This window comes from Crinia signifera, chromosome 8 (assembly GCF_055691185.1).
Source record: "Crinia signifera chromosome 8, ASM5569118v1, whole genome shotgun sequence".
Lineage (NCBI taxonomy): Eukaryota > Metazoa > Chordata > Amphibia > Anura > Myobatrachidae > Crinia > Crinia signifera.
In genome coordinates this window covers 150,162,819-150,185,048 of record NC_139224.1, presented here as the reverse complement: position 1 = coordinate 150,185,048, position 22,230 = coordinate 150,162,819, and the positions used below count along the sequence as shown (strand labels likewise).

The 22,230-nt window shown below is 44.2% G+C and overlaps 1 protein-coding gene across 1 annotated transcript in view; it reads left to right on the top strand.

Moving 5' to 3' along the window:
* Window positions 1-22,230, top strand: part of FAF1 (Fas associated factor 1) — a 299,655-nt gene that overhangs the window by 240,810 nt on the left and 36,615 nt on the right. The window lies entirely within an intron of this gene.

Genomic DNA, 22,230 nt, shown 5'->3' with positions numbered 1-22,230 from the left:
TTGCCGAGTCGTTCGCACAGAGGGGGGCTGACAGGGGGATGGCGCATGGGGATACCCAGCGTTTCCTGAGCATGCCAAGAAAATGCTGGGTGTCCCCATGCAACCGCAGGCGGGTCACAGCCTACATGGGCCAGGCGGCTAACGTCCTATGATATCGGCGCCGGCCCCATTCTCTATTTCTGAGGCAAGTAAAAGTTAGTCTACACTGACATTTATTTATGTTAAAAAAAAAAATCTTTCGATGGTTGGCGACCATCGATGATTTTTTGGCCCGTAGGCTCGCATACAAATGGATGTGTAAGCATACCCATACATTCACATAGAGGAGCGTATATTCGCTCAGAGGCTGGGGGCGGGGGTTCAGACCGCAAAAGACCGCTGCTTAGAGAATGAACCAGAATCAGGCGCTATAGGTGAACGTGCGTATTACAGTGTAACTAGTTACTGTACCCAAATTTAGTTCAGTAAACTCTGTGGTTCCTCACAAAACTAGGTAATAATAGCATCCTATAGTCACCAGTGGGGTTTTCTGCTCTCAGAAGTATAACTTGAAATACTGAACTGACCGACACGAATATCAGATTGCCCTCGGTTGCTTCTGTAGCATTTCCGCTGTATAATTTATAAACACCCTATTGTATATCTGTGATGTGCCTGACCGATGTTAGGATTTCATCCCCGTTACAGTGCATCCAGGCAAGTCGGGGAAAAAGCTGTTTAGTCTATGTGTGGAGTGGTGTTAATGCGTGAAATATTTGTTTTATTATTAACTGTCAATACGTTTTTTTAATACCTTTTTATCCAAAGGGAGAGGCTTGGCAGAGGAAAATGGATCCTCTTAAGCTTAATCCTCTCAGCTCTCTTGCAGAGCCTGTTAACGCACTTTAATTGGCTGCAGAGCATTTTGGACAGTTGCCAGTTGTGCAGGAGACACAGTTTTACAGTAATCGGAGATGAGCGAAGAAGGGACCGTTTATCTGATGGCCTTTGTGTGGCTGACAGTGAACGTCTGAGGGGCTGTGGTTTGGAATGTGCCAAACATGCTGTGCAGAGCCGTGCACTGTCCTGTTCGGTGTCCTGATTGACAGCCACGTACCTGGAAAGTGGAATTCGCCAAGGTTAATGATAGGTCAGGACGTTGGCCACATATTTTATTAAGAAAGCAATCACAGGCATATACGTCAGTAAATGCACTTAACAAGGGATAGCTTTCTGGTGTATACACACGTGATTAATCACAATTGTTTGCATTAAAACAATGTTTTTCGTAATCGTATTGACTTGTGTATTAACGCCTAGCGCCCTTCCTTTACGTCTACTCTAGTGGAGGACATCAATTTCCAATATGAAAGTTTTTGTTTTTAAGTTCATTTTCTGCAGGCAATACAAAATATATTTGTTTAAGCACCATACTAGTAATATGCAATGACTGCACAATAAATGTATCTAATAAGTATATAAAAGACACTGATTCCTTTATTGTACCGCCAGTGTGGAGGTAAGAATTTATAAAACAAAAATCAGCCCCCCCCCCAATTCTGCCGGTAACCCTGATTTTGCACTGTAATGAATGTAATACTGAAGCCTTGTGCTAGATTATAAATGACACGAGAGGGATAATCTGTAATAATTATGGATTCTTCCACTATTCGTTTTATGACCACTTCATAGAAACAGGAAATCGGGAATTGGGAGTTTTATAAGTCTACGGGGGATATCCTTTTATCCCTGAGGCTGCTTCGGCTGATAAAAATGGGTGGATATCACGATTAATGACCAATGGTTAATGTCGCGGTATCCAATTAGCATCTGATTTTATCAGCTGAAAATGGACCCGCGATTAGGCTAAAACAAATGGGATCGGGGATAATTCCCTGATCCTGTAGGTTATTGCGGGTCCGACTGCTGCGTATTGGGGAATCTGCAGCATGAAAAACATAATCCCTGCTAAGAGAGGGTATCGGGAGAAGGAATTCTGGGATCAGGGCTAATAGAATATCGGCCTAACGCGATGCTTCGTAGATCAAATAGACAGTAACCCAAAACATTCTGTGTAACCCGGGGGTTTTAAAGGCAAAAAGTGGAATATTCTGCAGTGGCCGAGTTGATCACCGGATCTCCACCTGGCCGAGCATGTATTTCACTTGTCGAAGACCATACTAAATGCAGTAAGACCCCTCCAATATAATAAACTCCTTTCTAGAGGAGAAATCCAGCTTCTAAAGATGGCGGTGGTCTTGTGTGCGTTTGCCGCTTGTCCCACCCCATTTCCATTAGTTCATATATTGATAAAAAGTTGCCGTTGGATTTCTCTTACGCTGCACAATTTCTGGGTACTTGCCGGGAACAAGTGACAAATCTAAGCCGGGGCAGACTGACATGAGAAAAATCAATATTTTCCTTTTTGTGGCTTAGTGCTTTAACACATGTCGGGTTCCTAGAAATGCCGTCCATGGTCTATTGTTCTATCCTACCTGGCCCTCTGCAAGATCAAAATGTATGTAAATGCAGGTTCTTTTCATGCAGCACAATAGCAAACAGGATACAGATTCCAGCTTCTGTAACTGTTGTAGTATAGTAGTTACATGCGTTTAATGAAAACCACAAGACGATCAACAGAATGGCTTTGTACTGTAAGAAAAGAGTGTATCCAAGTAATGTTTGCAGAGCTTGTAAATGGCAATGCTGTTCTTGTAGCTGGTTTCCTGTTGAATGTATAAGGAATATTTATAAATAAGCACATTTCTGGCGTATTAGTGTGGGTGAGACAGCTGAACCCATGCAGAGATTCATTTGGATTCTATAGTCAAAAGTGGGTTTGTATTTATGTGGATATGCAAGTCAGGCCATGCCACGCAGTTCGACTAGAGCAGGGGTCCTCAAACTAGTTTGCTCCTGGACCCCGTCAGACAATAAAAAAAATAAAACCGGCCCCCAGCAAAATGGCCGCCACATGTGAGGTAATTGAAGTTAAGTGAGTGCTATATTGACAGGGAGGCAGTGGGTAATGGTGGGATGGAAAAGGGTTACGGGGGGATGGAAGAGGGAGGCAGTGGGTGTTTACTTAATGACTTAGGGCCAGATGCACTAAGCTTCAAAAGTGATCAAATAGAGAGTGATAAACAACCAGCCAATCCGCTCCTAACTGCCATGTCACAGACTGTGTTTGAAAAATGTCAGACATGAGCTGATTGGCTGATGGTTTATCACTCTCCAATTTATCACTTTTGAAGCTTAGTGCATCTGACCTTTAACCCCTTCCCGACATTTGACGTACATTTACGTCATGGTCGGGAAGCACTTCCCGACACATGGCGTAAATGTACGTCATGGATTTAAACTGTCACCGCGTCTATAGACGCGGTGACAGTTTCAACATGTCTGCTGTCCCTGACAGCAGACATGTCCGTGCATGCCCAGGGGGGGCTGCGATGCCGCCCCCCCGTCGGCGATCGCTGTGATTGGCTGTTCAGTGTGAACAGCCATTCACAGCGTTTTCCTGTGTCACCGGCGAATAACGTTCGCCGGTGACACGGGATCGGAGGTGATTGGTGCTGTAAAGTACAGCACCAATCACCGCGGGGTGTAAGGGTGACACTGGTGTCACCCCACCTCACCCCGCCCGCCCCCAAAGGCCGTGATTGGTCCGTCGGACCGACGGACCAATCACAGCCATGGAGGGGGGTTTAAACTAACGGTGACTGCACTGCAGACGCCATTCCGGTCTGGAATAGCGTGCAGTGCGGTCACCGTGCCCACCTGCCGCCATATACTGACCAGAACCTTGCTCCATACTTACCTGATCACTGCTTCATCACTGCTTGATCACTGCTTGATCTGTGCTTGTAGTGTGCTGGATGCTTCCTGGATCCTGTTGCTACTTGTGCCTTCCTGTGCTGTGAAATTGTGCTGCTGCAGTGTAATAGCTAGATAGAGAGATAGATAGAGAGAGATAGAGAGAGATAGAGAGAGATACTGTGCTGTGAAATTGTGCTGCTGCAGTGTAATAGCTAGATAGAGAGATAGATAGAGAGAGATAGAGAGAGATAGAGAGAGATACTGTGCTGTGAAATTGTGCTGCTGCAGTGTAATAGCTAGATAGAGAGATAGATAGAGATAGATAGAGAGAGATAGAGAGAGAGATAGTGTCAGAGAGTGCTATATTTTGTGCTGCTGCAGTGTGATATAGTTATAGATAGAGAGAGAGAGATAGAGAGAGATAGAGAGAGATAGAGAGAGATAGATAGAGAGGCCTAGTGACAAAGTGCTATATTTTGTGCTGCTGCAGTGTGATAGTTATAGAGAGATAGAGAGAGAGAGATAGAGAGAGATAGTGACAGATTGTGCTATATATTTTTTATATAACTGACTGCTGCCCCCTCCTTTTGTGCTGATCAGTATAAATTAACTGATCAGCAACTTTTTGGGGGCGCAGGTTTTTTTTTATATATAGATATACCTGTCAGTGCTGCTGCTGCAGTGTCATAGAGTGATAGATAGTGAGAGATAGAGAGATAGAGAGAGATAGTGACAGAGAGTGATAGAGAGTGCTAAATTTTGTGTCTGCTGCCCCCGCCTTTTGTGCTGATCACTATATCTGAGGTGATCAGCAACTTTTTTGGGGGTACAGAGGTTTTTTTTTTTTTTATATATACCTGTCAGTTGCACCAAAGGTTGTGCACCTGCTGCCCCTCACTGGTAATCAGTGCCGCATCACTGATCACCTTTTTTTTTTTTTGTGGGTGCTGTGTGGTCTTTTTTTAATTTTTTTTTTACACACACTGTGATTTTGTGGGTGTCCTGTGGCCACTGTGCGCTGATCAGTGACGTACATCACTGATCAGCTTTTTCGGCACAGGGTTGATCTATTTTTTTTTTTTTTGATCAAATTCCTGTTGCCTTTGAGCGCTGTTCAGTGACAGACGTTACTGACCAACATCTGTGCTCAATTTTTGGCGCAGGACCTTTTTTTTTTTTAACCCCTTCAATTTTTTTTTTTTAACCCCTTCAATTTTTTTTTTTTTTAACCCCTTCAATTTTCTTTTTTGGTATAAAGTATTTTTTTTTTCTGCACTACATACACATTACACACTACATTCCCCCCAGGTTGAAATAAAGTTTGTACCCCCCCCTACACTATACACGTGTTGAAACATTTCACTACCAGTAACACAAAAATAAAAATGGCATCCCAAATGTCCTCCCAAATGTCCTCCCAAATGTCCTCCCAGTCATCCAGGAGAATGTATTCAGTGGAGGAGGCATATGCCATGCTTGCTTCTGACTCTGACACAGCCAGTGATGCAAGCGGGGAATTTGAAGGATTCGTCTTAAGCTCCTCTTCCTCCTCTGGTGATGAGGGACCCCCTCAAAGACGCCCCCGTAGAGCAGCTGAGACCCCCCCCCCAACAATTGATCTCGTATGGACCCCACCACCAGACAATTTTGAGCCCCAGGTTCCTGAGTTTTTGGCCATGCCAGGAATCCAATTTGATTCCACAGGTCTCAGAGAAATTGACTTTTTCAAATTATTTTTCTCTGATGATTTTATAAATTTAATGGTGGACCAAACTAATTTATATGCCCAGCAGTTTATTGCTCAAAACCCCACGTCATCATTTGCTAGGTGGACCCCTGTAGATGCAGTAGAGATGATGACGTTTTGGGGTCTGGTGTTTCATATGGGCATAGTAAAAAAGCCAGAAATTAGGCAATATTGGAGTACAGATGTTCTGTACAGTACTCCATTTTACCGTATGGCCATGACCCGGACTCGATTTGAGACAATTCTTAAATTTATACATTACACTGATAATGCACAGTGCCCACCCAGAGATGATCCCACCTTTGACCGGCTATTCAAAGTCAGGCCGGTCATTGATCATTTCAGTGCCAAATTTGAAGAGGTGTACATCCCTGAAAAATTTATTTGTATCGACGAGTCCCTTATACATTTTAAAGGAAGGGTTAAATTCCGCCAGTACCTTCCCAGTAAGAGGGCAAGGTATGGCATAAAAATGTATAAACTGTGTGAAAGCACCTCAGGGTACACCCACAGGTTTAGGGTTTATGAAGGGAAGGATTCAAGAATTGAACCGCCAGAATGCCCCCCCTCCCTCGTAGGTGTTAGTGGGAAAATTGTCTGGGATTTAGTGCACCCCTTCCTGGATAAAGGTTATCACCTCTATGTGGATAACTTTTACACTAGCATCCCCCTGTTTAAGGCCCTTGGTTCAAGAGGTACAGCAGCTTGCGGTACTGTGCGCAAGAACCAAAGAGGCCTCCCAAAAACGCACATTGCCCAAGTAATGAGAAGGGGTGAAAGCAGGGGAATATGCAACGAAAATATGTTGTTGGTCAAATATAAGGACAAGAGGGATGTCCTTATACTGACAACAATTCACGGAGACAGTACCACCTCCGTCCCTGTACGAGGTACCAGTACCCACACCTCAAAACCTAATTGTATCCTGGATTACAATAGGTACATGGGCGGAGTGGATCTTTCAGATCAGGTACTGAAGCCGTACAGTGCCCTGCGGAAAACAAAAATCTGGTACAAGAAGGTGGCCGTGTATATCATCCAGATGGCACTGTATAACGCTTACGTGCTATTCCGTTCTACCGGCCAGAGGGGGACATTTATGCACTTTCAAGAGGAAGTCATAAAGGGCCTAATATTTGGGAACCAGCAGGCAGAGGGCCCCAGTACTTCTAGTACTGGCCCCCGTATTGTACCAGGGCAGCATTTTCCTGATGAAATCCCCTCCACTGGAAAAAAGGGCAGGACACAAAAAAGGTGCAAAGTTTGCTATAAAAAGGGAATAAGAAAGCAAACTATTTTCCAGTGTGACACTTGCCCCGACAAACCCGGCCTATGTATAAAGGAGTGTTTTAAAATATACCACACATCTATGGAATATTAGGTTCATAATTTCACCGTGCTTCGGGGGTCTTGCTAATGCCACATAGCACCCACCATTCATTCCACCAGAATCTGAGCCGCAAAATCCAAAAATCACTCCTTCCCTTCTGAGTCCTGCCATGCACCCAACTGGTATTTTTTGGTCACATGTGAGGCATTTCCGTACTCGGGAGAAATTGGGGCACAGATTTTGGGGTGCTTTTTCTCCTTCATTCCTTGTGAAAATGAAAAATTTTGAGCCAGAACTGCATTTTTGTGTAAAAAAATGTAATTTTTCATGTTCACTGCCCAGTTTTATCAAAATTGGTGAAACCCCTGGGGGTTTGAAATGTACACTATACCCCTAGATGAATTCCCTGAGGGGTGTAGTTTGCAAAATGGGGTCACTTGTGGGGGGGTTCCACTGTATTGGTGCTTTGGGGGTCTTGCTAATGCGACATAGCACCCACCATCATTCCACCAGAATTTGTGCTGCAAACTCCAAATATCACTCCTTCCCTTCTGAGTCCTGCCACTTTTTGGTCACACATGAGGCATTGCCGTACTCGGGAGAAATTGGGGCACAGATTTTGGGGGGCTTTGTCTCCTTCATTCCTTCTGAAAATGAAAAATTTTGAGCCAGAACTGCATTTTTGTGTAAAAAAATGTAATTTTTCATTTTCACTGCCCACTTGTATCAAAATTGGTGAAACCCCTGGGGGTTTGAAATGTACACTATACCCCTAGATGAATTCCCTGAGGGGTGTAGTTTGCAAAATGGGGTCACTTGTGGGGGGGTTCCACTGTATTGGTGCTTTGGGGGTCTTGCTAATGCGACATAGCACCCACCATCATTCCACCAGAATTTGTGCTGCAAACTCCAAATATCACTCCTTCCCTTCTGAGTCCTGCCACTTTTTGGTCACACATGAGGCATTGCCGTACTCGGGAGAAATTGGGGCACAGATTTTGGGGTGCTTTGTCTCCTTCATTCCTTCTGAAAATGAAAAATTTTGAGCCAGAACTGCATTTTTGTGTAAAAAAATGTAATTTTTCATTTTCACTGCCCACTTGTATCAAAATTGGTGAAACCCCTGGGGGTTTGAAATGTACACTATACCCCTAGATGAATTCCCTGAGGGGTGTACTTCGCAAAATGGGGTGACTTGTGGGGGGGTTCCACTGTATTGGTGCAACATAGCACCCACCATTCATTCCACCAAAATCTGTGCTGCAAAATCCAAAAATCACTCCTTCCCTTCTGAGTCCTGCCATGCACCCAACTGGTATTTTTTGTTCACATGTGAGGCATTGCCGTACTCTGGAGAAATTGGGGCACAGATTTTGGGGTGCTTTTTCTCCTTCATACCTTCTGAAAATGAAAAATTTTGAGCCAGAACTGCATTTTTTTGTAAAAAAATGTAATTTTTCATGTTCACTGCCCACTTGTATCAAAATTGGTGAAACCCCTGGGGGTTTGAAATGTACACTATACCCCTAGATGAATTCCCTGAGGGGTGTAGTTTGCAAAATGGGGTCACTTGTGGGGGGGTTCCACTGTCTTGGTGCTTGGGGGGTCTTGCTAATGCGACATAGCACCCACCAAAATTCCACCAGAATCTGAGCTGCAAAATCCAAAAATCACTCCTTCCCTTCTGAGTCCTGCCATGCACCCAACTGGTATTTTTTGGTCACATGTGAGGCATTGCCGTACTCGGGAGAAATTGGGGCACAGATTTTGGGGTGCTTTTTCTCCTTCATACCTTCTGAAAATGAAAAATTTTGAGCCAGAACTGCATTTTTGTGTAAAAAAATGTAATTTTTCATGTTCACTGCCCACTTGTATCAAAATTGGTGAAACCCCTGGGGGTTTGAAATGTACACTATACCCCTAGATGAATTCCCTGAGGGGTGTAGTTTGCAAAATGGGGTCACTTGTGGGGGGTTCCACTGTATTGGTGCTTTGGGGGTCTTGCTAATGCGACATAGCACCCACCAAAATTCCACCAGAATCTGAGCTGCAAAATCCAAAAATCACTCCTTCCCTTCTGAGTCCTGCCATGCACCCAACTGGTATTTTTTGTTCACATGTGAGGCATTGCCGTACTCGGGAGAAATTGGGGCACAGATTTTGGGGTGCTTTTTCTCCTTCATACCTTCTGAAAATGAAAAATTTTGAGCCAGAACTGCATTTTTGTGTAAAAAAATGTAATTTTTCATTTTCACTGCCCACTTGTATCAAAATTGGTGAAACCCCTGGGGGTTTGAAATGTACACTATACCCCTAGATGAATTCCCTGAGGGGTGTAGTTTGCAAAATGGGGTCACTTGTGGGGGGGTTCCACTGTATTGGTGCTTTGGGGGTCTTGCTAATGCGACATAGCACCCACCAAAATTCCACCAGAATCTGAGCTGCAAAATCCAAAAATCACTCCTTCCCTTCTGAGTCCTGCCATGCACCCAACTGGTATTTTTTGGTCACATGTGAGGCATTGCCGTACTCGGGAGAAATTGGGGCACAGATTTTGGGGTGCTTTTTCTCCTTCATACCTTCTGAAAATGAAAAATTTTGAGCCAGAACTGCATTTTTGTGTAAAAAAATGTAATTTTTCATTTTCACTGCCCACTTGTATCAAAATTGGTGAAACCCCTGGGGGTTTGAAATGTACACTATACCCCTAGATGAATTCCCTGAGGGGTGTACTTTGCAAAATGGGGTGACTTGTGGGGGGGTTCCACTGTATTGGTGCAACATAGCACCCACCATTCATTCCACCAAAATCTGTGCTGCAAAATCCAAAAATCACTCCTTCCCTTCTGAGTCCTGCCATGCACCCAACTGGTATTTTTTGTTCACATGTGAGGCATTGCCGTACTCGGGAGAAATTGGGGCACAGATTTTGGGGTGCTTTTTCTCCTTCATACCTTCTGAAAATGAAAAATTTTGAGCCAGAACTGCATTTTTGTGTAAAAAAATGTAATTTTTCATTTTCACTGCCCACTTGTATCAAAATTGGTGAAACCCCTGGGGGTTTGAAATGTACACTATACCCCTAGATGAATTCCCTGAGGGGTGTAGTTTGCAAAATGGGGTCACTTGTGGGGGGTTCCACTGTATTGGTGCTTGGGGGGTCTTGCTAATGCGACATAGCACCCACCAAAATTCCACCAGAATCTGAGCTGCAAAATCCAAAAATCACTCCTTCCCTTCTGAGTCCTGCCATGCACCCAACTGGTATTTTTTGGTCACATGTGAGGCATTGCGGTACTCGGGAGAAATTGGGGCACAGATTTTGGGGTGCTTTGTCTCCTTCATTCCTTGTGAAAATGAAAAATTTTGAGCCAGAACTGCATTTTTGTGTAAAAAATGTAATTTTTCATTTTCACTGCCCAGTTGTACCACAATTGGTGAAACCCCTGGGGGTTTGAAATGTACACTATACCCCTAGATGAATTCCCTGAGGGGTGTAGTTTGCAAAATGGGGTAACTTGTGGGGGGGTTCCTAAATTTTAGCATCTTATGGTGCCTAGAAACCTACATGGTGCCTAAAAAATAATCTCATAAAAAGGAGGCTCCAAAATCAAGTAGGTGCTCCTTCTATTATGAAGCCTGTGGTTTGGTCAACGTGCACACTAGGGCCACATATAGGATATTTTTGAAAACAAAAGAATTGGGGGAATCAATTTTTAGTCACATTTCTCTAGTAAAATGTACTGTGTTCCTTAGAAAAATGTATTAAAATTGCAAATCTGCAAAAAAAATGAAATTTTGAAATTTCACCTACACTTTGTTTTAATTCCTGTGAAACACCTAAAGGGTTAACAAACTTCCAAAATGCTGTTTTGAATACTGTGAGGGGTGCAGTTTTTGAAATGGCATCATTTATGGGGGTGTCTCACATACAAGTCCCTCAAAGTCATATCAGAACTGAACTGGTCCCTAAAAAAATCAGTGTTTGAAATTTTCTTGAAAATTTGAGAATTTGCTATTCATATTGTAAGCCTCCTAGTGTCCCAAAAAATTAAAAGGAAGTTGAAATAATGATGGAAACATAAAGTAGACATATGGTCTATGTTAGTTATTAACTATTTTGAGTGGTATGATTATTTGTCTCACAAGCAGAAAATTTAACATTTTGCAAATCGCTAAATTTTCCATTTTTTCACGACATTTTGGTATTTTTCACAAAAAAACACAGACTGTATCGACCCAAATTTACCACTAATTTGAAGTACAATGTGTCACGAAAAAACAATCTCAAAATCACTGGGATAAGTAAAAGCAAAAAAAAGTTATCCCCACTTAAGTGAGACATGTCAGATTTGAAAAAAATGGCTCTGTCAGGAACGCAAAAACTAGCTCTGTCAGGAAGGGGTTAAACTATTCCCCCTACATCCACAGACATATTGGCCTGATGGTCAACAACAAGTCGTGACCCCTGCTCAGGTAATGGGAGACCCACTTTGGGCTCTGGACCCACAGTATGAGTATCTGTTGTAGAGCAGCGGTAGGAAAGGTATAGCGGTTGTGGAACTACACATCCCAGCATGCTCTGCTACAATTTTTGCATGCACATGTAGTTCCACAACAGCTGCCATACCCTGTGGTTGCCAACCCCTGCTCTAGATAAAGACTAGTACAGAATGGCATTGTGCCCCACAGACACAGGCTGGATTTGTGAACTTGGGTCGATTCGGACCTGTTCATCTGAGAAGTATGTACAGGCCTCAGGCCTACTTTTCATAAGAAACAAAGGAAAAATCATTCGATTGTGAGTATCCATCAAATTATTTTTTCTCTCTGTTCGGGTGCATGCAAGCGGTTGTGTAAGCATACACATCTGCTTGCATAATAGCGCGGGGATTCGGGCGTCGGGGAGTGTGCATTCGGCGGGGCGGGGTTTCCATGTGCTAGGCAGTGAATTTGTGCAGCCTAGCAAACAACTCTGAATTACCCCTTTTATAAAGCTGCTGAGGACCCTGCTCATTTTATTGTTCAGCTTGTGGATTCCTGCTCCATTTTTTTTTCCCATCCACACACACACACACACCCTCCCTCTGATATCAGCCCACATATCTCCTCCCGCTTTATCCCAACATGCTTCAAAACCGTGAGCAAGAGAAGGTTAAACACAACCCGGATCTAATTCGTATACAGAGATGCTCGCTGCTCGCTTTCTTTTTATTAACTTGCCGTATGCACCAAGGTTTCTTGCGAATACATCACGTCACTGTCTTATGTTTTGACCATGGTAAAATGAGAGTATTGGACACCGATAACATCGTTTCCTTGGAGTACATATTTAAAGAGACATGGTTCGGTACTCTTTACTTAGAAGGGCGCCCATCTCGGCCATCTCGGGCATTGAATGCACTAAAAAATCAGGTGCGATGCGACAGACGAGATGCCCGAGATTTCCCATAGGGAACAATGTTAAATGTCTCAATTGACCCGATTTTCCTGTTCAATGCCTCAATTGACCCAATTTTTCCATAGGAAACAATGTTAAATGGGCCACAGAGGCCAAATAGGCACCCTGAAGTGAATAATGGCCACCCGAATTGTTAACGCCACCCCACGATCAACGTCAACCCGAAGCGTGGCGAGCGCAGCGAGCCCGCGAGGGGCGGCGGTATGCGTCCTACGACCTTTTCATACCCCCACTATCCACGTCGGCGTGGAGTTGAGAATAGAAAGTGTGGCGAGCGCAGCGAGCCACCGAGCCCGAAGCGTGGCGAGGGGACGCGGATACCTTCACAGGTATCCGCGTCCCCTCGCGGGCTTCACAGCTGTCCGCGTACCCTCGCGGGGCTCGCTGCGCTCGCCACGCTTCGGCCTCGGTCACTTTCTATTCTCAACTCCACGCCGACGTGGATAGTGGGGGTATGAAAAGGTCGTAGACGCGGGCTCGCTGCGCTCGCCACGCATCGGGTTGACGTTGATCGTGGGGTGGCGTTAACAATTCGGGTGGCCATTATACACTTCAGGGTGCCTATTTGGCCTCTGTGGCACATTTAACATTGTTTCCTATGGAAAAATCGGGTCAATTGAGGCATTGAACAGGAAAATTGGGTCAATTGAGACATTTAACATTGTTCCCTATGGGAAATCTCGGGCATCTCGTCGGTTGATCGCACCCGATTTTTTAGTGCATTCAATGCCCGAGATGCCCGAGATTTTTTACTAACGATGCCCACGATCAAAATCGTGGGCGCCCTTCTAAGTAAAGAGTACCCATGGTTCTCTGTGCAATCATTAGATATGTATTAATGGCTGACCAGTACTGTATGTTCTGCCCTGTGCACGTCAGGCCTGACTGCTGAGAGATTGGATTAAAAAGCAGCCAGGTCATTCCTGATGAAGCTCATTTTTTATTTTTTTTTCGTTCTGGTTAAGCATCACATGGCCAGCAATAGGCTGGGGGGATAGGAAGCTTTTTTCTTTAATTATTATTTTGCTTGGAGTCTTCTCTCCTGTAGACTGCCCCCTACGTATCGCTGCAAGTATTACAGCAGTCTTCCCCATTTGTCTAGCCATGTGCTACATTGTATAAGATGAAAGGTAGCCTCGGTAGTTGGGGGTTAAAGGATTCATTTTACCTGTACACACACAGGCAGCATTTACCCTGATTCTTTACATTGACGGACAGGTTCAGCCTTGAATAACATCCACGAAAAACACTTGAGGTTGTCACATTTAAACCTAACAAGAGCTTGAGGACGATCTTGCAGATTTCAGCAGTTCACACCTCAGGTGAGCCCGAGGATGCAGTCTAGGAGGATTACAGTAACACTTTGTGACAAGCCGGCGGTGGGTGGGGTGGCTGCAGCGTGACTCAGCCTAAATGAGAACCTCTTCCTCGCACATTTTTATTTTCCTACTGTCAAATGCTATTACTGTAGCCTGACTGAGTGTTGCACAACATTCAGCATACATGCCTAAGCGGCCAGGTGTAAGGCCTGCAACACTGTCACTTCCCTGACCCTGCCGCTACAGGAATATTACTTATGGAACTCATTCTTACAGGTGCCGCTATTCTGCACACACGTTAGGGATGATTCCCGTTTGCACATATTGTCGACCATTACCGGTGTGTTGGAGAATTTTTTTTATTTTTAATAAAAAATTGAAGGGGGGCCTCGCAAAGTTACTTCACATGTTGAAGCGGCTCATAATGATGGCTGTCTCCTGATCGTGACCCTAACACTGGGTAAACGCTGCAGCTTAGCCTTATGGGTGAATACTTTGGTCGTTGAACAGTGTGTAACAGGTTGCCCAGACTTACGGATAGGTTATCTTATGGGCCCCTTACATCAGAGGGAAGGACTGGGGCAGTGTCCCCTCTCATGATTCCTGGGTTGGAGGGAAGGGGGGGGTAATCTAACATTTTGGAAAACCTCTTTTCGCCAATTTCAACCCAAAAAAAATATGAATCTGCGTAATTGAGTCGTGGATATTTAATAGTGCCTTTTCAAGAGCTTTGAATGTATGTATGGGACCCATTGCACTAAAGTTGTTTGTTCTCCATTATGGCCTCTCTTTGCCGTTAATTTTTTTTTTCACTGCTTGCTTCAAGCCCAAATGCAGCCACTTCTCGCATAGTGTGTATGTGCTATAGGACTGTATGAAGGTTGACCACTAAAGGTCGACAGGGTTTAGATCGACGTGAAATAGGTCAACATGGCCAGGGTCGGAAGGTCAACTCAAGCATTAGGTCAACAATGGGAAGGTCAAAAGGTCGTCATGAGTTTTTCACGTTTTTTTTTTGGTGTGGTGTCGGTGGGCACGATCTTCTATTCTTCCTCCACGCCCTAGTTGATGGTAGAGTATAAAATATTACCTGTCGGCTCAAAAAAAAAGGTGAAAACGCATGTAGACCTTAGCAATGTCAACCAATTCCATGTGTCGACCTTGAGTGGTCGACATAATGTTTGTCGACCTAGCAACAGTACCCCTGTGCTATGGCCTACACATGCAACTCGGGATATCTACAAGCGATACTCAACCCTACAGCCGAACTGGCATTTCTAGCTTGCGGAAGCATCCAATCGGCATGTAGATAGCATTGTGACCTGTTCCATGTTGAACAGATGCAAAGTTCACACCATTATTACGGGATTGGTGTAGGTGCTGTAACCAGTGGCTGTGAAGGGGGGTGCGGCTACGTAGTGGTGTCCAACTGGATTTTTGTATGTTCTTCCAAATGATGACAGCGGTAGCGTAATTATTGTCTTGCGTGGGTCTCCGTATCATGTCCGCAGTATAGAGCTACATCATAATGGTTTACAGTACTAGTTGGCAGCCGTTGCCCATGACAGACTGCCCTTCTTGGCATATCCAGAGATTAATCTAGAAATGGAAGCTCGTGGTTTCTTTTCTCAACATTCCGCTCCATGTCCGCCACTAAAATACTCACACACCTTATGTATACTCTCTATTCCAGGCTACATGTAAATCACTAACAGGGCATGAAAAATTCATTAGCCCGAAAGTTCATCTTTGTTGTATAAAAGTAATAAGCTGCCCTTTTTTTTTTTTTCTTGATCCGACGCTGAGCAGCGCTCCATGGCATAGAACAGACGGGTCTCATTTCTTCCACAAGTACATGTGAGAATATAAGGTGGCTCTTTATGAAGCCACAGATCCAGGCAGATCACAGAGATAGGAGATTCTTATCCTTCTCGTTTATTACACCTTCTGATAAATGGTGAGCCTAAGACTCCCTGAAGAGGACCCTGCCGCACCTGCAGATTGATGGCATTAGGCTGGAGCTTAGACCTCAATGTGATTTGCAGGTTGACCTTTTCCATGCCCTGAAACGAGTTGATTCTGTGCGCAAAAACCAGCGTTCAGGAGGAAATTAAAGGGTTACATCTGCTGTAATCCTTTTTGTGTATAATGTATATACATACGCACTCATGCATACATACACTTAGATCCCGCTATGTAATTGGGGGTCGATATATGAAGCAGTGATAAGAGAGGAGAATTGGACCATGGCAACCAATCAGCACTGAAGTAACATCTCTAATTTGCATAATATAAAATTATACAGAGCAGCTGATTGGTTGCCATGGGCCACTTCTCCTCTGGCTCACTCCTCCCTTTTCACTGCTTCATACATCCACCCCTTTGTTCCTTAACACAGATAGACACTCAACAAGTATAAATTGGATTTTTTTCTTTAAGAAGAGAACCCCCCCACACACACACAAGCCTAAGATATTATTGCTTTATTTATGAGCGCGTCACAAAATAAATCCTACATTAGACTTCACTATTTGAGCACTTGCAATGAGCAAGTTAACCTGTTGCCTTTTATATTATAAAGCCAATATATTGCATTATAGAGGACGGCAGACTAAATGCGTTTTAAGGGCCCTCCTGCTCTGAAATTGTTAACTGCTCGCAATAAAGTGTTGTAGCCCAGCGCGGTGGCGGAACATCAATATTTTTTTTTCTCTCTCTCTCTCGTCTTTCCTTTACTGTAAGCAGAAAGTAGTTATTGCATTTTACACTAAATGCCAGACAGGTGGGTGAGGTTCCCATAACATCTTAACAGCCAGAAGGTCACAGATTCAAATCCCTTGGAACCTGCTAAGCTTTTCATCCAGCAGAGGTAAACAGAATGTGCAGCAGTAATAACGGAGGAGATGTATTCATTATTGTGTAAAGCACTCCATGATCTGAGGATAAGAAGAGCCGTATGAGTAAAGATATTACTTTTATTGCTAGTATTCTGCTAACTGTGCCATTTGTAAGAGCTGAATTGTATTGCGTGATAGGGATCAGCTATGTCAGGGGAAGATTTAAAGTGCATTTCTTGTACACACACACACACACACACTTTTCGGAACGTGTGCGCAGTTTCCATGTTGTGCATTTGATTGCCATTTAAAAAGAAATATTTGATATGGGAATATTGATGTGGATTCATATAACAGACATTAAATAATAGGTTATCCTGAACCCTTGATCGATTGAAGCCAAGACCCCCCCAAAAAACAATTCTTTGAATCAGCTTTGCATTTCTACCTTCCATTGGCATTGTTGTGACAGTGAAGCGAGTGCTGTAAACACCACAGTACAATTGTCTTGTGATGAAGGCCTATCCTGCCTCTTAACCAGTCCAGTAGCTGGATCAGTTTTAGGTCGGGCACAGGCGGGTGGCCATATTGGACCAACTCCAAACATTTGGCTGAGTTGCCAGATTACGGCCCTTATTCTTGCTCACTCTAAAGCCATGTACACACGCTTAGATTTGCTTTAGATTTGATGTTAGATTCAATTTTCTATTAGATCTGGCATTAGATCATCCCATTCGATTTGGCATTAGATCTGTACTTTTGCATTTGATTCGATTTGATTTCACAATGTAGGCACAATGTACTCATTCGATTTACTGGATTGAATTCGTGATTTCCTTGGCTGCACAGTAGATTTTTCTATTAGATTTTGAGAAAACGGGAGCGCGCATCGAATCGAATGCAGATCGAAAGTGTCCTAAAAACCATTCGATGTGGATCCGATTTTGCTTCTATAAGCAAAATCGAATCGAAAACAGGGAAAAATCTGTGTACACAGCTTAAGAGGCAAATTCCTTCTCAGATGGACAAAACCATGTGCACTGCAGGGGGGCAGATGTAACAGGTGCAGATAGAATTAGATTTGGGTGAGTTATTTTGTTTCTGTGCCGGGAAAATACTGACTGCTCTATTTCTACACTGCAATATAGATCTCACTTTGAAGAAAAACCCCACCCAAATCTAATTCTATCTGCACGTTATATCTGCCCCACCTGCAGTGCACATGGTTTTGTCCATTTGATAAGGAATTTGCCTCTAAGAGTGAACTAGAATAAGGCCCTACGTGCAGTGTCCTAGTTCTTTGTTAGTCCGCTTTTAAAGTTGACAACACGCACCAGACAATCGCATCTCCCAACCTCATTTAAATAATCATTTGGTTGTTAAATATCGGTTACAGCGCCGCTATGCGGGTCATTTGATTACAAAAACGTGATGGATATTTTCCAGCATGTAACATTTAAAGAGAGATTGTTTGCATGGTTAAATGTATTTGTGTGGGAGCTGCCTTGTGTATTCCAAAGTCTTAATGTGCAGTGTTCTAGAGTAGTGGATGAAAGTAACCCAGCTACAATGCAAATGCTTAATTTGTACACTTTCCATTGTTACTGTTTGTTGTCTTCAGTGCCAGATTAAGCCTTCGGGGGGGCCCGGGGCACTTTAGACAGGGGGGCCCCCTTGCGCTTGTCATTACTGGCCGCAAACTGCATGGGGGAATATTACACTGTCAAAGAGTAAAGGCAGTATAAACTTGGTCAATGGGGATATTCAGAGGATATATATGCACACATACATACATACATACATACATACATACATACATACATACCACATGAAAAGCCTGTGTTTGTCCCTCTGCACCTTACTCTGTAGGAGACCTCACAGTCCCAGTGCTGCCTCTGATTAAAAACCCTCCCATGACTAGGCTGCTGCTGTTATCCATGGGCCTGAGAAGCATGTAATGAGCTCCACCAATCAGAGCTCAGCACAAACGTCTCAGCCTCTGCCCTCTGGTGCAAAGTGTCATGGGACTTAGTCAACTCCCAGTAATGCACTGCACACTTGGCTCCCGATGCTCAGCACCATTAATCATTGTCACATTGGCAGATAGGTGAAGCTGCAGCACTACCCCACTCCCATACACAAAACCTTTAGCTAGAGGAGGGCCCAGGGGCACTGACCCCTTGTGCCTCCATTATAATCCGGCCCTGGTTGTATTGATATAAGGGTCGCTAGGCCAATCCTATTTAGGTCGACATGCATTGGGTCGATTGTTGAAGGTGGATTGGGCTTAGGTCAAGACCTGAAATAGGTCGACAGTGGCAAGGTCAACATGAGTGGGGTTTTTTTGAGCCGATCTGTGCCAACAGGTGGGTTTTCATGGCCAACCATCCACTACGAAGAGGTGGGAGAATAAAGTAGTGTGCAGAATGCAGCAAGACACAGTGACCGAAGCATGACGAGTGCAGCAGTACGCTTTGACGCATGTCGACCTTTTGACTGTCGATCTTCCAACCCTGTCGACCTTAGCCTTGTTGACCTATTCCAGGTGTCAACTTAAGCCTTGTCCACCTTCAGTGGTCCACCCAATGACCCATACCAGGATTTTGAGTTGGTTGTGAAATATGCGGGGATGAACTTCTGTGTGTGCATCAACCCAATTTAATTACCCAGATGCCAGGAAAGTTGTGGGTTCTGATACTGTTGGGAAATTTTGAAAAATTTGAAAATATGAAGACCGTAGCGCTTTGTCATGGCTGCGTGAGCACATGTGTCAGAATTTGCAGTGAGGATGGAAGTATTCTGTTCAACCTCAAGGTTGCTCATAAGGGTATTGTATCGTGATCTGAGCGGGTGTGGTATGACTGACTGCACTCGATCTCGATTGTCAAAGAAACCCCTTGCGGGCTCGGTGGGTTGCTTCGCTTGCCACAGGTTCTGTTCTCCCTTGTGGGGGTCATGGACCCCCACAAGGGAGAATAGCCTGTCTCAATCGGGATCCCCCCATCGGAGCACCGATTGTCAGGCAGGCATCCGGCACCTGATCTGAGCTATTCGATGCATTCACTATACCAACATCAGAATTCCAACCAAAGTGCTGGAATCTCATTTGGAATGCTGGCACCACTGTTCCAACTACCCGGATGGCTGCGTGGCGGGGGATTACTTTAAGGCATTAGGCCGGGTATGGGGTTTAGGCACTAGTGTGGGGGTGGGGTGGGGGGGCAGTGGGGAGGTCATTTACTTACCTAACCCTTGTGCACGACTTCTGATTTGCCGGAGCGTTTTTTATTTTTTATTTTTACCTTTATCCTTGCATCACCTTTTTGGAAATAGGCGTTTTTAACGTGAAAAGCTTTTATGTGTATTGGGTCTTTTTAAAATGATCCTGGATTAAAACAAATGCAACAAAAATCAAATTCTCTTTATTTCGCCTTCAAATCTACAGCAAACAATATCCACTTTCATGTTCATTATAACTTGTTCTTTGCACAATTTTTGTTTAACAGCAATCAGCTCTGTAGGGTCCAACAATATATTCACATGATCTCATTAAACGAGAACTTGAACTGTTGAACAAAACTGAAACCCATGTGAGATATATACAGTGTATATATATATCCCTCTGTTTCACTCATTACGCCCTCCCCCTTCTTAAATTAATTCCAAGATCTTGGCGCTGGGCCCCACAGTGAGAGCCATGTCGCAGTTCCGCTGTCCTGCAGGGGGGGCGCAGGTTTCACGTTTAATTAAATGAAAAAAAAACCACAGGACCTTTGTTACTGTCAGCTCTCAGCAAGAAGCGAGCAGTGGGACGTGATCCGGCAGTGACAACTGTACCAGTTAGCTGGGGCTAATCACTTGCATTAGACGTGACAGTGGTGAATCATATCAGAGTGGTGTGTTATCATAGAAAGCATTACACACAACACTTGAAACTGTGTTAGTCTTACAACAAAGGCACTAATAGCCAAAGGGTCTTGTATCGATCGTTGTTGATCAGTTTATATTGATCAGTGTGTAGGTGTGTTTTTAATTTAATACGGATTAAGCATTAATTTATGTGGTGTATAGAGTCGGAACAGTGTCCTTATTGTCATTGATTACCACCAGTATGTATAATATATATAGTCTAGTTAAAAGCCTGTCTTTGAGCTGTGGCAGTTTTTACTTTTTCACTTTGAGCTGTGGCAGTTTTTACTTTTTCACTTTGAGCTGTGGCAGCGCCACTCAACTTCCAGTCCCTATATGCGCCTATCCCGAATATCTGTCTTCACAGTTCTCCCTCTCCATATCGGCAAGTTTGAACAGATCCCTGCAAAAATTGCTTTTGCTTTCTGTTATGACCTCTTTTAGCACGCAATGGGGGGTATTGCCTCTGTTTTGCCGAAACATTGTCAAATAGCGTCCATTTCCTCAAAGAACAGATGGAATTTGCATTCCATCTATTCAATATTTTTCTTTTTTTTTTTTTCAGATTTTTTAGAAGACACAAATCCACGTCTTTTTCCACGGAAACAGCCACTAATTAAAAAATTTAGCGTCCGTTTCAGCGACTGCAGATTCGGCTTTTCAAAAAAAGCCGAGTCTACAGCTGCAAATCCGAGCCAATTCCCTGCCTAATTTAAATAGTTTTTTACCGCAGCCGTTTTCTTTACAGTTGTCTGGAAATATGAGGGCACTCAAAGGGTTAATCACTATTTTACCCAACATCTCTGAGAGATGTTCAAAATAATGCTCACATATGTTATAAAAATTCAAATACTAAATTTTGTGTAAAAAAATTTTGGGTACTTGTTTCCTAGCACAGCCACACCGATTTACATCGGGGTGGTCGTGTCGGAAAAATCGGGGTCGATCGCATCGCATGCGATTTGGTCGCATGCGATGCGACCGACCGATTTTGGACCCGATTTTTTTTTTTAACGAAATGTAAATCGGGTCCCTGGGACCCGATTTACATTGGATTCAATTTAAAATATTCCCAACCCCCCCAAATGTCACGGCGTACACCCCACCCCACGATAGACGCCATCCCGAAGCGTGGCGAGCGCAGCGGTGCGTGTCCTCCGACCTTTTCATTCCCCTACTATCCACGTCGGCGTGGAGTTGAGAATAGAATAGTGTGGCGAGCGCAGCGAGCCACCGAGCCCGAAGCGTGGCGAGCGCAGCGAGCCCCGCGAGGGGACGCGTATACCTGTGAAGTTATACGCGTCCCCTCGCGGGGCTCGCTGCGCTCGCCACGCTTCGGGCTCGGTGGCTCGCTGCGCTCGCCACACTATTCTATTCTCAACTCCACGCCGACGTGGATAGTAGGGGAATGAAAAGGTCGGAGGACGCGCGCCGCCGCTCGCCACGCTTCGGGTTGGCGTCTATCGTGGGGTGACGACGGGGACATCTATAATGTGAAATGGGTCATATTGGCCCATTTCACATTTTTCACGATTTCAATGTTAAAAAATCTTTTAACATTGAAGCCTATGGAAAAATCGGGGGCATCGCGTCGGGACCATTGTTAATGGTCCCGACCGACGCGATGCCCCCGATATTTTACCTTTCCCGACACGATTTCAATGTTAAAATATTTTTTAACATTGAAGCCTATGGGGAAATCGGGGGCATCGCGTCGGTCGCGTCGGGACCATTGTTAATGGTCCCGACGGACGCGATGCCCCCGATATTTTGTCTTAGCCGGCCAAATGGACCTGATTTCAAAGGAAATCGGGTCCATCGCGTTAATC